We start from the raw sequence: 15,377 nt of genomic DNA on the forward strand, positions 1-15,377 counted from the left end.
TTTCTTCTTCTTTAAGCTTACATCAGGATATGGAGTAACTCCTTTCAATTTAATTAAAGAATTACTACATTACTTACAGGAGTCGGTGTAGCCCTAGTCACAAATTATGTATCTATTTGCTGAAATTGGCTTTTGATCCTTAACAGCGTGTGATGGCTAGTGTGTTATACATATGGACTGTATGGCCTGTATCTGTTGAGGGAATAAATCCATTATCACCAAATATTTATACTCAACAGTTTACCTTATATGAATACCAGTAACTCATTGTCTAATACTTGATACTATTCACTGAAGATAATAGTCTAGTAAATATCTCAAATTAAATATCCCTAGTGAAAGGGTTACTATATCTCAAGAATACTGAACAAGTCTGTTTACATCAAGAAGTTACTTCCCCTTATCCCAAACATCATATCAATGTACAAATATGTCTGTGTTTCTTACCACCTGTTGTCACTTTAAGGAGAGGACTTAGATAGGCTATGCCTGATGTCTGATCCTATTGACTATTGCTTATATTGTCAATAAAATTTGTTGAAATTGAATTTGAAATTGAAATTGAGTCTTGTTTCCTTCCACCTCCATATTTGCTAGGCTAACAGAAATGTAAATACCGGTGCAATACTCATTTGTTAGCTTTGATATGTTTTATTTCACTTTAAATACCTCCTCCATCAAGAACCAGGGTCAAAGTCAGAGATCCACTTTGTCTATGACCTTTGGACCCAAATGACATTGACCTTTAACCCAGTGACCCTGATATTTGGTCAGTTGAATTATTTTTTGATTCCAACCAACTTTACATAATATCATAACAAAATGTTCATCAGTGAAAAATATTTAAAAAAACAACAACTTGACCTTGACCTTGAACCTTTGGAACCCGTAACCTTGACCTTAGATCATTTGACTCGGTGTAAAGTTCTGAACAACTTTGCTTCATAATAACATAAAAATAATGTTCATCAGTAAAAAGATACAATATTTGCCCTTGACATTGACCCAGTGACCTTGACCTTTCGTCAGTTGACTCTTTGTTAAATTCCAACAAACTTTACTTCATAATGTCATAACAAAATGTTCATCAGGGAAAAGATGCAAAATTTGACCTTTAAACCTTATGACCTTGACCTTTGACCTTGATTTTTTACCTGAGTGTGTATTTTTGTGAACTGAACACTTTGACCAAGTTTCATGTAAATCGTTCAATTAGTACCAAAGTTATTAGCCAGGATAAAAATTTGTGGACGGACGGACAGACAGACAGACAGAGTGATTACTATAGGGCACCCGTATCAACATAAGATGAGAAAAAGATTTAAAGAGTAATCTATTCAAGATCGCATGTTTCACTATTTTACCCAAGAACTTGTAAAATTAAACAAATTACCCAACCACAAAAGTATTCTAGTTTTACCAGACCATGAAGCGCGAGATGTAATCCCTGCGAACAACTTCTGATCGGAGCAACCGCGAACATTTAGCCACTGAAAATTAAAATCTATACAGTATTCGAAAAGGTCTAATAAAGATCAAACAGTATTAAGCCCTATAATGAATCACTTATGTAACGGGTAGTTTACGAATGTTTATCTGTCTAATTTACATTTAACAAATATCGAAATTTATACACACATTAAACTTGCTTAATTTGTTCGCTTTTTTTAAGTGAGAGTTAATAATGATTTCCGTCAGATGTGTCCTATTTTCTATTATTCATATCTATTACTTACAGTGCATCTCAGAATGAATAATAAAAATTGGTTTCTTTCTGTTCCAAGACCTATTTACACACCATATATTGAATATGTCAATGTTAAAATTAATAAAAAATAAAAAATAAAAGGTATAATTCGCATATTTTCCGTTTTAGGAACGATGCGTGTACAAGTCCAACCGTGTTGCAAACTTGGTGTGGTTTATTCCGTGATCTCCATAGCGATCATCGTCGGAATATTTCTCTACCGACAGCAGATTGAGTCAAAAAAAATCAAAATGATGGTAAGTGGAACACCCTTCCTTAAAATGCAGCCATCATATAAAATACGTTCATCAAATGATGTCGTCGGAAATATGACAAAAACAGCAGAAAATCAAGTAAAAAACATTTATTTCTACAATCCCCAGTTTTATCACGTGTTTACTGACTGGATTTTAGATACCTGGGGTACGTCAAAGAAATTCGAGGGATGTCCCGTCTCTGATTGTATTGTCACAAAAGGGGAGGTCCCTATGGAACAAATTGATGCGATTATTTTTAAGCCAAGAGATATGGCCGACTGTCCACCAAACAAACCCCCTGGCCAAGTGTGGATATTTGCTGAATTTGAAACACCACACTTCTATTTTCAAAGTAAGTGCTTTTACGAACTAAAGAATAAAGTTAACTGGACGATGACGTATCGGCGCGATGCAGATTTCCCTATTGCACATGGTTATTTCAGGAAAAGCGACAAACCAAAATACACCCAGAAGGATCTGGACGATATTTATGCAAAGAAAAACAAAACAGCCGTGGTTTTCATAAGTCATTGTCCTACTGTTAGCAAACGGTTGAAATTTATCAAACTGTTGCGGTCGCATGGCATACAGGTAGACATTTTTGGTTTCTGTGGAGCTAAGTTAGTAAAGTGCAATGAAAAAGACCGCTTCGCGCTGTCCTTCAACGTATCAGGGACAGCAAAGCCCGATTGCTTCAGCACTGTTCTGTCACAGTATAAGTTTTTCCTGTCGTTAGAAAATTCCCTCTGCATGGATTATACCACAGAAAAATCCCTTCATCGTGTTATGTGCCACCCTATTCTGCCGGTGATTCGAGATGGGAGCAACGCAACCATGTTTCATCCTCCTCATTCTTATATCTACACGGGCGATTTCAAATCTGTACAGGAACTAGCTCAACACATGAAGATGTTGGATGGCAACAGGACCGCGTATTTGGAATATTTTAAGTGGAAACAACATTACCATACGGAAGATATGTACCAGGAATGGAATTCAGCATTTTGCAGATTATGTGAAAGACTGCACAACCCTGAAGTCTACAGGCGTGTGTATCGTGATATCGCAGCTTGGCACATATCACCCAGAGGCAAACATGCATGCCATGCACCTACGGATCTCTTATAGTAAACTTAAGAAGTTTGGTTTGAGAGACCAGGTTAAATACATTGATTATCTAAATAAACATAATAAATGATTAGTAAAAAAATGCACCCCGTACATAGAAACAGGAGACCTACTTGGTATTTAGTTAAGGTTGTAAGGACGTGAACAATACGATCGCAGAATCGCCTTGCGTTTTTCGAAAGTTTCTCTATCAGCCGATCAACTCCTGAACACAAAGAAATGATCAGTACTTGTGATCATGCCGGCTAACAAACTCTATTTTAAACAAATAATGAAAATGTCTCTAAGATATCCAGGAAGGACCCCTTGCCAATGCAGATTAGTTTCAATATTTGAGAATATTTTATAAATATTAATGGTGGACTTGACCATGGAATTGGAATCATCTGAGGTACGCCCGTATCTCGATATTGAAAGAAAGAGTTATGTCGCGTTTTGATTGGCTTATCATAAATACGATAATGCATTCATGTTGACCTCTGACGTGACCCTTGTTGGGATGTTGTTAGATCTTCAACGCGACATATCAGTAAACGGGAGCGATGTGAAGATATAATTTCAATTAGATTGGTCAACTTAAAATAATCACTCTTGTTGGCCCTGATGTTAGGGTGCGGGGGGGTCTTAGTGTGGGAAGAAATAACTTAAATGCCCCAGCAAGAATAATGTAACAAAAGTCACAGTATATGAATAATGTCAATCATTTAAGATACAGTAAAAAGCTGATGTGCTGCAGTATTATGATCCGAGTCTAGTTTCATTTCTTATGTTAATTTACTGTCAAACATGTTTACATCAACAACTAACTTCTTAAACAGACGCTTTGAAAATGAAAATTGTATAAACCAGGAGTTTGGTATTACTGAGTATTGTAAATATCACAATGGGAAGCTCATACAGAACATTTAATGAGGAAAGAAATAAGTATATGTAGATGATATCAAGGTAGTTTTGATTGGTTATTTCTGTATTGGTCATGTTGGTGGTCCGAGGTCTGCTATACTCTAACAATGTAGAAGGACGATGACGAATCAGTGCAGTGGCCGACTTTTAATATGTAAGTCCCCTAAACGAAAGGGGTGACTTATTGGTTTTACTCCGTTTCTGCTTCTTCTTCTTCTTCTTCTTCCGCCTTAACATTTTGTCCGCACGTTTTCTCAGAAACTATTCGTTGGATTCCAATGAAACTTCACAGGATTATTAAGGCGTGTGCCTTAATGTGCTAGACACCATCTTTGTCGCACCTGCTCATCCAAGCTGGCCGCCGCGGTCTCTGATATTTTCTTAAACAACCTTTGAGCAAACAAAGATTTGAAATAAATAGAACGCAGCTCTTTTCCGGTAACATGTACGAACAATTGAAGTCATGGTAACGTCGAAATGCTATGCTTCCAAAATCCTTCGTCACTGAAGTAGCTAGTATAGAGTTACCGCGGTCCTATTTTTACAATACTGTTTAGCTTTGCTACACATTCTCAAAATATCTCTTTATTTGATCTATTTTTTTCTGTGGTTATGTATATTCATGACATTAAAAATTATAGAAACTGAAGCTTCTTTCACATTTTTATTCTTTTCTTCTCTCCACCCAAACCGGAAGTATATAGTAACTACCAAACGAGACGAAAATCCAGATATGTTTGGGCTATTGTGATTCTCTTTTTACACGATTTAGAGGGATTAGGCAAAGTATATCATGTCACAAAATAAAATTGGAATTTAATCACCAACATACTTAGCTATAATAACAGATAATAACAGTTCTATTTGATAAACAATACATCTTCAAATGTGAAGTCCCTTTACTGGGCCTCACTCTTTCCGCAATATTACGCTGAGGCCATATACGGGGCAATTAAATGCAACAGTACCAAATGCATTTGTGTTTTCTCTTGAACTGCATAATTCATTCGAATGCTTTTCTTTACTTATTATTAATTTTACATTAATCACTTTATCGCTATAAAACGAACAAATACAAAATATTTAAAAAAAAAATATTTAGAAAATAAGATTAAAAAAAATAGCATTTAGACGCTTCGCTCTTTTCAGGCAATGCCTGTTTTCAAAATGAATGATTTTGCCCAGCAACAGATTCAAGTATATTTTATAAAAAAAAAAAAAAAATTACAGGTACATTTTGTATGTACTAAAATGGGAAAATGATGATTAAAAAATTATACTATACTATCGAAACAAATGTACGAGCTTCGCTCTCTCCAGGCCAGGCGCCCGAGCGAAGCTCTTTAATGGTTACACATGCGTGCGTTAACAGAGTTGCATCCTCTTTCTACCTGTTGCCTTTAAAAAAAAATCGTCCGGAAGTAGACTTCCAGTGGGGAAACAGGAAGTGTATCCTTGAAGCAAAGACAATTGTGTGTCAACCCATACATGAATATCTTCATATAGTGAAAACAGTCTTCATGTTTTATTACTTGTTTATTTAGATAAAAAATAATATACATTCTGAGTGAAAAAAGTCTATCACCTAAAATGTGATACTAACAGGCATGAAACTTCGTTCAGAGATTATCATACCATGACGTCACAAGCACGTCACAACCCATCGGCCTTCATCGGTTATTTCCGGAAGGATGAAAAATGACCGAAAAATTCTGGAACTGATGTCCGTTGCATTTTATCTCTTTGTTGGTGCTTCAAGACTTTTTTTTTAATTTCAGTTTCCACAGGCACAAAAAGTAAATATGTGGATATTTTCTGAAGATCTTTTTGGTCATCAACCCGGTTCTGTTGATATTTATAACGGGAAATATCTTCAAAAAGAGATCATTTAAAATGTCATCATCTTTTGATTTCCATATGTTGAGAATATGAACGAAATAATAAACATTTTTGAAAGTCTGAATATAGTCTTTACATTATTTATGCATCACCACTCATAAAGGAATCAATGGAAAATGCATTTATGACGAAATTAGCAACAATTTTCCAGACAACCAACCCAAGTGCAACGCCCTTTTTTAGCAGCGTATCACTTTTTCACAACGCCTGTCGATTTATAACTAGTAACAGATAGAAACTGTAATTTTATTTGGCATCCTAACCTGTCAAACCTCGGTGACAGTTACAAAATTTGAAATTAAATCCGGTGTTTCAGGATGGAACAGTAATTGAGACTACATATCAATATNAATATCTCTATACATTTACTTAGACTAATCGTCAAATATGTAATATGCACATTGAAACGGAATTGCTACGTTTTTACAGTCAAACGTGTAACACACTGACAGCTTCAAATGATAATACATAAAAGCCAACCCAATCACTCACTACCATATTGCTGTACGATAAGAATTTATTGAAATATCAATTTGGGCCCGAACAGGTTCGACCAATAATACCGTGTCAAGGTCGGCCCATGTAGTAAACACATAAAAAGTCGTAAAATTGGCGGTAAAATCTGACGTTGCATGCTTTATGACGTCATAATTAAGCTGATTCCAATGGGGGCCGAACTTACCCGAATGTCTGTCCGAACTTACCCCATGGCGGGGCTCGTTCGGCCATCCGATCTTCCGACAGGAAAAGTTAAATAATGTTCAAAAACGGACGTGTTGCCATATGTTCAAAAACGGACGTGCTGCCATACTTCCTAGATCGGAGTTACATGTAAATAAAAAAACAAGGGCCGAACTTACCCCGGTCCTAGTGTTATGTCGGTCTTAATCTCATTAGAGCTTGTGTTTTATTGTTATTCCTCGACTAGCCGACTTTAAAGAAAGTTTATCTTATCCCATTCTGAAAGTTTTATTCTGAATCAGTAAACATCAGAGATCAACAAAAGCTACGCTCTTTTAAGGCTTTGCCTTTTCATATTACATACTAGACTTAGTATTGGTATAGAACACTAAATTCTGACCGTGATCGTGTTAATGAGTGACACGACAATAGCATGTATAAAAGATCTGGAATGACCTCTTAGACTTTTCGGATGGTGGGGAGAGGTTGAATTTATCATTTTAACAATAATTTGTTTAAAATTTCATCAATTTGTTAAATGTTTCTTAAATTGTACATTTATATTGTTCTATAACGTCTAAAGTGTGCTTTCATTGTTTTAATATGTATAATCATTTTTTCTGTATGTTATAATTATGTAGTAATATAAATTAATTTCATTTATTTTACAACAGTTGTGAAACGATTTTTTCAACTTATTTTAATAACTCTTGTTGGACCGGATGAAAGCGCGCAGTGGTAAACTGGAGTACCCGGAGAAAAATGTACATGGTCGAACAGGTCCCGCTTGTATAAAGCATCTCAACACTTGAGACTTTCTGAAGTCTAAGATTTATCATAGACAATACATTGTTGGAGATTTTCCTCAATTTTGAGATGTTATATACACATGTTAACCTCCGATTTGGGAATCGATCCCCGACCGCCTTGGTGAACGGCGAGTGTGCTATCCACTGCAACACCCGACAATCCTGTATTATATGTGATATAGTATGTTATCTTATATATAATAGTAAATTAGTATTGGTATATATTAGTCTTCTTCAAAAATCCTCTAAAATACTTGTGCATATTAAAGGAACTGATCTGCTTAATTCAACTGTATGTTTATATAAGGCGACTTATGTAACGCCAGTGAAGATCCGAGGTTTTTTTTCAATTCTGTGTCTCTACTCAAGGGTTTTGTTTTGTTTTGTTTTAGTATTGTTTAACGTTTATTGTTTAAGATGGATGCGAGTAGTGTATGCGTGTGTGTTGGGAGGCTTCGATATGTTCGTGTTTGTCTCCTAGTGCTACCTCACTGAAACATACTGCCGAAGACACCCAGCAGGACAACCCACCCGGTCACTCCTAAATTGCTGAGCGTTAAGCAGAAGTAGAAACTACCATTGTTACAGAATCGGGTATGTCTCGGCCCCCAGGGGACAGAACCCTAAGCCTTCCTCACATGGGCGAATGATTAACTAAAGGCCGAAAGTGAGGCATTGTCAAGGGAGACATTAGGAAGAAGAAAGTTGTTTAGAAAGGAGAGAAAAGATAAGATCCCAAATTTAGTCGCCTCTTACGATCATGCAATAGGGGCAGAAGGTACAATTCTTACGCCCTACCTACGCAAGGGACATAAAGAGAACCATTGCCTCATTGCAACTATTTACTTTCTTACCTAAAATACACTTTTAGGCGGTGTCTCCTCCGCCACTTCAGGTTAGCACGACATCAGATTTATGTGATCGAGTGGAGTGTCTTGATATCTTGTGGTCCTAGAATGACCACTATATCCGCGGACACCATCTTCATATGACCTTAGACTGGCCACTATATCCGCGGACACCATCTTCATATGATGTAAGCTGACCGCTATATCCGTGGACACCGTCTTCATATGACCTTAGCTGACCACTCTATCCCTGAACACATCTTCATATGACCTTAGCTGACCACTATACCATTGTACACCGTCTCCGTATGACCTTAGACTGACCACTATATCCGTGGACACCGTCCTCAAATGACCTTAGCTGACCACTATATCTGTGGACACCAACTTCATATGACGTAAGCTGACCGCTATATACGTGGACACCGTCTTCATATGACCTTAGCCGACCACTCTATCCCTGAACACATCTTCATATGACCTTAGCTGACCACTATACCAGTGGACATCTTCCTATGACCTAAGCTGACCACTATATCCGTAGACACCATCTTTATATGACCTTAGCTGACCACTTTATCCGTGGACACCATTTTCATATGACCTAAGCTGACCACTTTCTCCGTGGACACCGTCTTCATATGACCTAAGCTGACCACTATATCCGTGGATACCATCTTTTTATGACCTTAGCTGACCACTATATCCGTAGACACCATCTTTATATGACCTTAGCTGACCACTTTATCCGTGGACACCAACTTCATATGACCTAAGCTGACCACTATATCCGTGGACACCATCTTCAAATGACCTTAGACTGACCAATATAGCATTGACAACAGTCTTCATATGACCTAAGCTGACCACTATATGCGTGGATACCATCTTTTTATGACCTTAGACTGACCAATATAGCAGTGACAACCGTCCTCATATAACCTTAGCTGACCACTATATCCGTGATCATTGTCCTCATATGACCTTACATTGACCACTATATCCGTGGACGCCGTCTTCATATGACCTTAGCTGACCACTATACCAGTGGACATCTTCCTATGACCTAAGCTGACCACTATATCCGTGAACACCGTCTCCGTATGAACTTAGACTGACCACTATTCTCGTGGAACCTTCCTCATATGACCTTAGCTGACCACTGTATCAGAGGACACCGTCTTCGTATGACCTTAGCTGACCACTATTCTTGTGGAACCTTCCTCATATGACCTTAGCTGACCACTATACAAGTGGACATCTTCATATGACCTAAGCTGACCACTATATCCGTGAACACCGTCTCCGTATGAACTTAAACTGACCACTATTCTCGTAGCACCTTCCTCATATGACCTTAGCTGACCACTGTATCAGAGGACACCGTCTTCGTATGACCTTAGCTGACCACTATATCCGTGGACAACGTCTTCATATGACCTTAGCTCCTGGTAATAAATCACGCACAATAAACCAACTCGCTTATTTGTTTTCATCAAATTGTTTTAATATTAAAATTATTGAAAATGTGTTATTTTTTTAACTATATATAATATATCTTAACTAAATCTAAAGGACACAAGTTCTAGCCTGACGGACACTTTCCATGAACAATTTTCGATATTCAAAAATTACATTTACTAAGTAGATCAAAACGATGGACTGTCATACTTCTTCAGGATAGAATTTGTGTCAACTCTGGTAGATATATATATGTAAAACAACTGTTGTACAAAATTGTCCTTGTTCCAAAAAAAAGGAAAATCGTACTCTTATGTGTAATTTTCATGTTGTTGCCACTGTTTGTATGTATGTTTTTAGAGAGAAAAAACTTTGAGAAAGTCCTAAATATAATGCATCTATCTATATTATTAAAATATTTTGTAAAAATGTTTGCTTTTCACACGTTGTTGTTATGATGTTTTACCATGTATATATTGTATATATACGACAAGCCTCTTATTACATACTTATCCGGGTGTTTTAGTGAAAAATTAAAGTATTGCCAATTAAGATCTTGCCTCGCTTATCCAGGATTGGCCATAAATGATCATTCGCATGTACGAAATCAACAAGCTTTTGATTTTCTTTTACTTCTGACATAAAGAGTTATCCTTTTTATGAAAAGCAAGCGTAGAAATGCCCACTGTTCAAAACGAGGTCAAACTCAAGCCCGTATTCGGCTGTAGAATCAAGGTATCTCCGAAGTGACCTAGGTCGAGCTAGGCAATACAGTCTTTGAATAATTTGTGTCAAGTGACATGTTCCTGGAACCATCCCGGTTTACACATTTAAGATAGTACAGATATATAGGGATGTTTGGTTTGTTTGTGTTTTACGTCCTATTAACAGCTATGGTCATTTATGGACGTGCCAAGTTTTGGTGGTGGCCGAAAGCCCGAGTTCCCGGAGAAAAAACACCGACCTACGGCCAGTACCTGGCGACTGCCCAACGTAGGCCTCGAATCCGCGACCCAGTGGTGGAGAGCTAGTGGTAGCAGAATGTCAGACGCCTTAACCACTTGGTCACTGAGACCCCTATATCAGAATAATTATAAGACATGGTTTGTCAGATGCATTGTTAACCACAGGGACCTGAGAATTTGTTACAGCTATATTTTGACCAAAACTTGGGTGTTCAGACTAATTTTACATGTTTTATGGGTTTAGATCGACTTTCGATAAAAATGCCACACATTGGGTGTGGAATTTATGTGTGTCTTTTTACCGAAAGTCGATCTTAACAACTAAAACCTGGATACCAGCTCACTAGTTCAGGGACGTTCCCGGTGCATTGATACACAGGGTGGACCTACAGGATTCCCCAGGCCAACAGCTAAGGAATTTGAGGGGGAAAACTGCCTTACTGGCAAGCTAGCTTTTCCAGTGATACGGTATAATCGGAAACCCAGCTCACTAGTTCAGCAACGTTCCTGGTGCATTGATACACAGGGTGGACCTACAGGATTACCCAGGACAACAGCTAAGGAATTTGACTTACTGGCAAGCTAGCTATTCCAGTGATGCGGTATAACCTGGAGACCCGCTCAATAAATAGTTCAGCAACGTCGCGCGTGGTCAGTAGTTGGAGGGATGACCGCCCGCACATTACAATATCTTTACAACCAAATAGTGTTCCTGTTCCCCTTCATCTGACAATGTCTGTTTACCACCAACACCAGCATCTCTCACTTGGTCTTAAGCCGTCTCCTTTGTGAAGTTGAACAGCCATACTGCCCTTTGTTGATGTGACTGGCGAATCGCCTTAATGACGTCATAGCTTGAATTAGATACACAGGAAATCCCTCTAAATTAGCATTATTCTTCCGAGCTCTCTATTGCGGAGTCAAATTATAACTGGTCACAACGGAATCCCACCAGCAGTACTTACATAGCTTTACTCTGCACACAGTGACACGTTAACCCTTTCACCACTGTAAACCATAATGACCTTATCCATATCAATGCATGGAAGAGTCTACTAAAGTTACATAGGGGTGAAAGGGTTAAGTAGCATACGAAACGTACCACTGCTGACTGCGCTGAATTTGATGTAACGTTAACACTGCACCTGGTTTCAGGTATCAGAATGAAGGAGGAACGGCATGGTGTTATAAGCCAGTGATTGTGTACATTTCTCCTGGTCTCGTAAGCATGTTTGTGGAGCAAAGTCCCAGTTGCACTCGGCTTTCAGTTTTGCTATTTTCCCCAGACTTTGCAGATTCTCCTTTCAACTGAGAGAAGTTCTTTTAAGTCAAGTTTTGACCCCGGAGGAGTTGGTTAAGCGGTTGTAGTAATAGTGTAATCCTAAACGAAATGTTGATAATAATGATAAAAACGAAGACATTGATAGATTTCTTTGATTTTTCACAGCCGACACCTCTGGAGATCAATATCGCATGACCCAGGTAGGTATGGATGACTTGAACGCTTCAGTTTCAGGTTATACCGTTAAAGTCTGGGGGAAAAAAACAGATTCTAGTCAACATCTTTTTCAGATTTTTACTTAAAGGTTTTTTGGGAAAAAAGAAGAGTATGCCATCAAGAACAAGAGGCACAAAGGGCCTGTATCACTCACCTGGATATCTAAGCAATCATGGCAAAATATTCTCCCAATGAGATCCAAGGGAATATGCCAGACCCCAAGGTCAATCCTTGTAGCATATCTGTATTAGATGTTTCATGCCCAGCAATTTTATGTATTGTTATGGGGTGGGGATCTCTACTGTTTCCAAGCTGTGACTCAGAAACTAGGTCCCTAGGGTTGTGGCCAGACCCCAGGATCAATTCTAACATCATGACTGCATTTGTCTTTTTGCCAAGCATTTGTATTTATAGTTTTGCGGTGGGGATCTCAACCGTTCAAAGTTATGACCCAGGGGTTAAGTCTGCAAGGGCGGGGCAGACCCTGGGGTCAATTCTAATATCATGACTGCATTCGTCTCTTTATGCCCAACAATTGTATATATAGTTTTGGGGTGGGGATCTTAACCATTTCGAAGATATGACCCAGAGGTTAAGTTTCCAAGGGAGGGGCAGAGCCAAAGGCCATCCTGGAAACATATGTGCATTTATCTCTTTATACTCAGCAATTGTATATATGGTTATAGGGTGGGGATCTCACCTGTTTCAAAGTTATGACCCAGGAACTATGTCTCCAAGGGTGGGGCCAGACCCTAGAGCCATCCTGGAAGCAAATGTGCATTCTTCTCTTTATACACAGCAATTGTATATATGGTTATACGGTGGGGATCTCAACCATTTCCAAGTAATAAACTTATTTTGGCCCAACCCCTTAGCTCAGGGGGTCAGCCCCACCATTTGTATAATTTTGAATCCCTGCCTCCTATGAATGCTTCCGACCAAATATGATTGATATCCATAGCATAGTTCAGCAGAAGAAGTCGATTATAGCAGTGTAGCCAAATTGCCTCCTTTTGGCCCAGCCCTCAGCCCCACCATTTGTACAATTTTGAATCACCACCACCTAAGGATGCTTCTAGTCAAATATGGTTGATATCCATATCTTAGTTCCACAGAAGAAGTCGCTTAAAGCCATATAGCAAAATAACCCTTTTCGGCCCTGCCCCTCAGCCCCCTGGGGGGTCAGCCCCACTATTTGTACAATTTTGAATCCCTGCCTCCCATAAATGCTTTTGATCAAATAAGATTGATATCCACTGCATAGTTCTACAGAAGAAGTCGTTTGTAGCAATATAGCTAATTTGCCCCATTTTGGCCCAAACTCTTAGCCCCCTTGGGGGTTAGCCCAACCATTTGTACAATTTTGAATCTCAGCCCCCTTGGGCGTTAGCCAAACCATTTGTACAATTTTGAATCTCTACTACCTAGGGATGCTTCCAGTCAAATATGGCTGATATCCATCTCTTAGTTCCAGAAAAGAAGTCTCTTAAAGCAATATAGCCAAATTGCCCCCTTTTGGCCCGCCCCTCAGCCCCCCTGGGGGGGTCAGCCCAACCATTGGTACAATTTTGAATCCCCACCACCTAGGGATGCTTCCAGTCAAATATGGTTGATATCCTTCTCTTAGTTCCAGAGAATTAGTTGCTTAAAGCAATATAGCAAAATTGTCCCCTTTTGGCCTGCCCCTCAGCCCCCTTTGGGGGTCAGCCCAACCATTGGTACAATTTTGAATCCCCACCACCAAGGGATGCTTCCAGTCAAATATGGTTGATATCCCTCTCTTAGTTCCAGAGAAGAAGTTGCTTAAAGCAATATAGCAAAATTGCCCCCTTTTGGCCCCGCCCCTCAGCCCCCTGGGGGATCAGCCCACCATCTGTACAATTTTGAATCCACACTACCTAGGGATGCTTCCAGTAAAATTTAGTTAAATGCCAATCAATGGTTAAGACGAAGAAGTCGTTTAAAGAAATTGTTTACGTACGGACGCCACGGTATGACATACATGTAAGCTCACCTTGGTCATTCGGACCCGGTGAGCTAAAAATAAGGCATTCTCTTAGGTGCATACATCACCCAGGTAATTTTCCATTTATATCTTGAATGTAATGTATGTGGTTTCTTTCCACTATAGTAGCAGTACCTTTTTGTGGTAGATTGTCACATGAGAAAATAGCATCACCTTTTGTGGTAGATTGTCACCTCAGAAAATAGCATCATATTTTTGTGGTAGATTGTCACCTGAAAAAATTGCATCACCTTTTTTGTGGTAGATTGTCACCTGAGAAAATAGCATCATCTTTTTTGTGGTACATTGTCACCTGAGAAAATAGCATCACCTTTTCGTGGTAGATTGTCACCTGAGAAAATAGCATGTTTTTGTGGTAGATTGTCACCCAAGAAATAGCATCATGCTTTTTTGGTAGATTGTCACCCGAGAAAACAGACACTATTCCGAGTCTATTTGCACCCCTTATAACATTTTAAAAAGTAATGGCTCCGACGACGAAAGGTTAAAAGTCCTATCCTCCCCTTGTCATCGGGAAGTCTTGTTGATGATTTCAGTAATTCAAACTTACCCAGCATCTAGGGATGAGAAGTGACATGATCCATTCGCCTGAGCAGCTAGGTATTGCTAGAGGGACGACAGGACGGAACAACCTGACACAAGTGACGAGAAATGACATAGCTGCAAGGGTTAGTCACATGTGACCAGACTTCCACAGTACTAGTATTTCTACATGCACTGGGAGTTGTTTGTCACTTTTGCCATACCCATATATCGTAAACAACATAACTATCTTTCAAATAAATGGAAATATGTTTAATGTCTTCAATAAAACATTTATAATCATATTTACAAGCCATTTGATAAATGTACATATATTAAAGGAATTCTTGAGATTAATATGGTTCGTGGCAAAATCGTCAAATGAGTAGTTTTTTTTTGGGGAAATATCTCAATTTAAACATATCACAACTGAACATCCATTAGAACAATATTAATAAGAAAATATTTATATTTATATGACAACTATATGCCCCCTCACCCACATTGACAGAAATGGAATTACACAGACCTACGTTTGATATAGTGCTGTAGTAAATCTTAAGTTGTATCGACAGACGGCAGATGACTAGAGAACTGTTGGTATTGTAGTACATGTACATGTATTAGAATAAT

The sequence above is a fragment of the Mizuhopecten yessoensis genome, unplaced genomic scaffold, assembly GCF_002113885.1.
Source record: "Mizuhopecten yessoensis strain PY_sf001 unplaced genomic scaffold, ASM211388v2 scaffold4791, whole genome shotgun sequence".
NCBI lineage: Eukaryota > Metazoa > Mollusca > Bivalvia > Pectinida > Pectinidae > Mizuhopecten > Mizuhopecten yessoensis.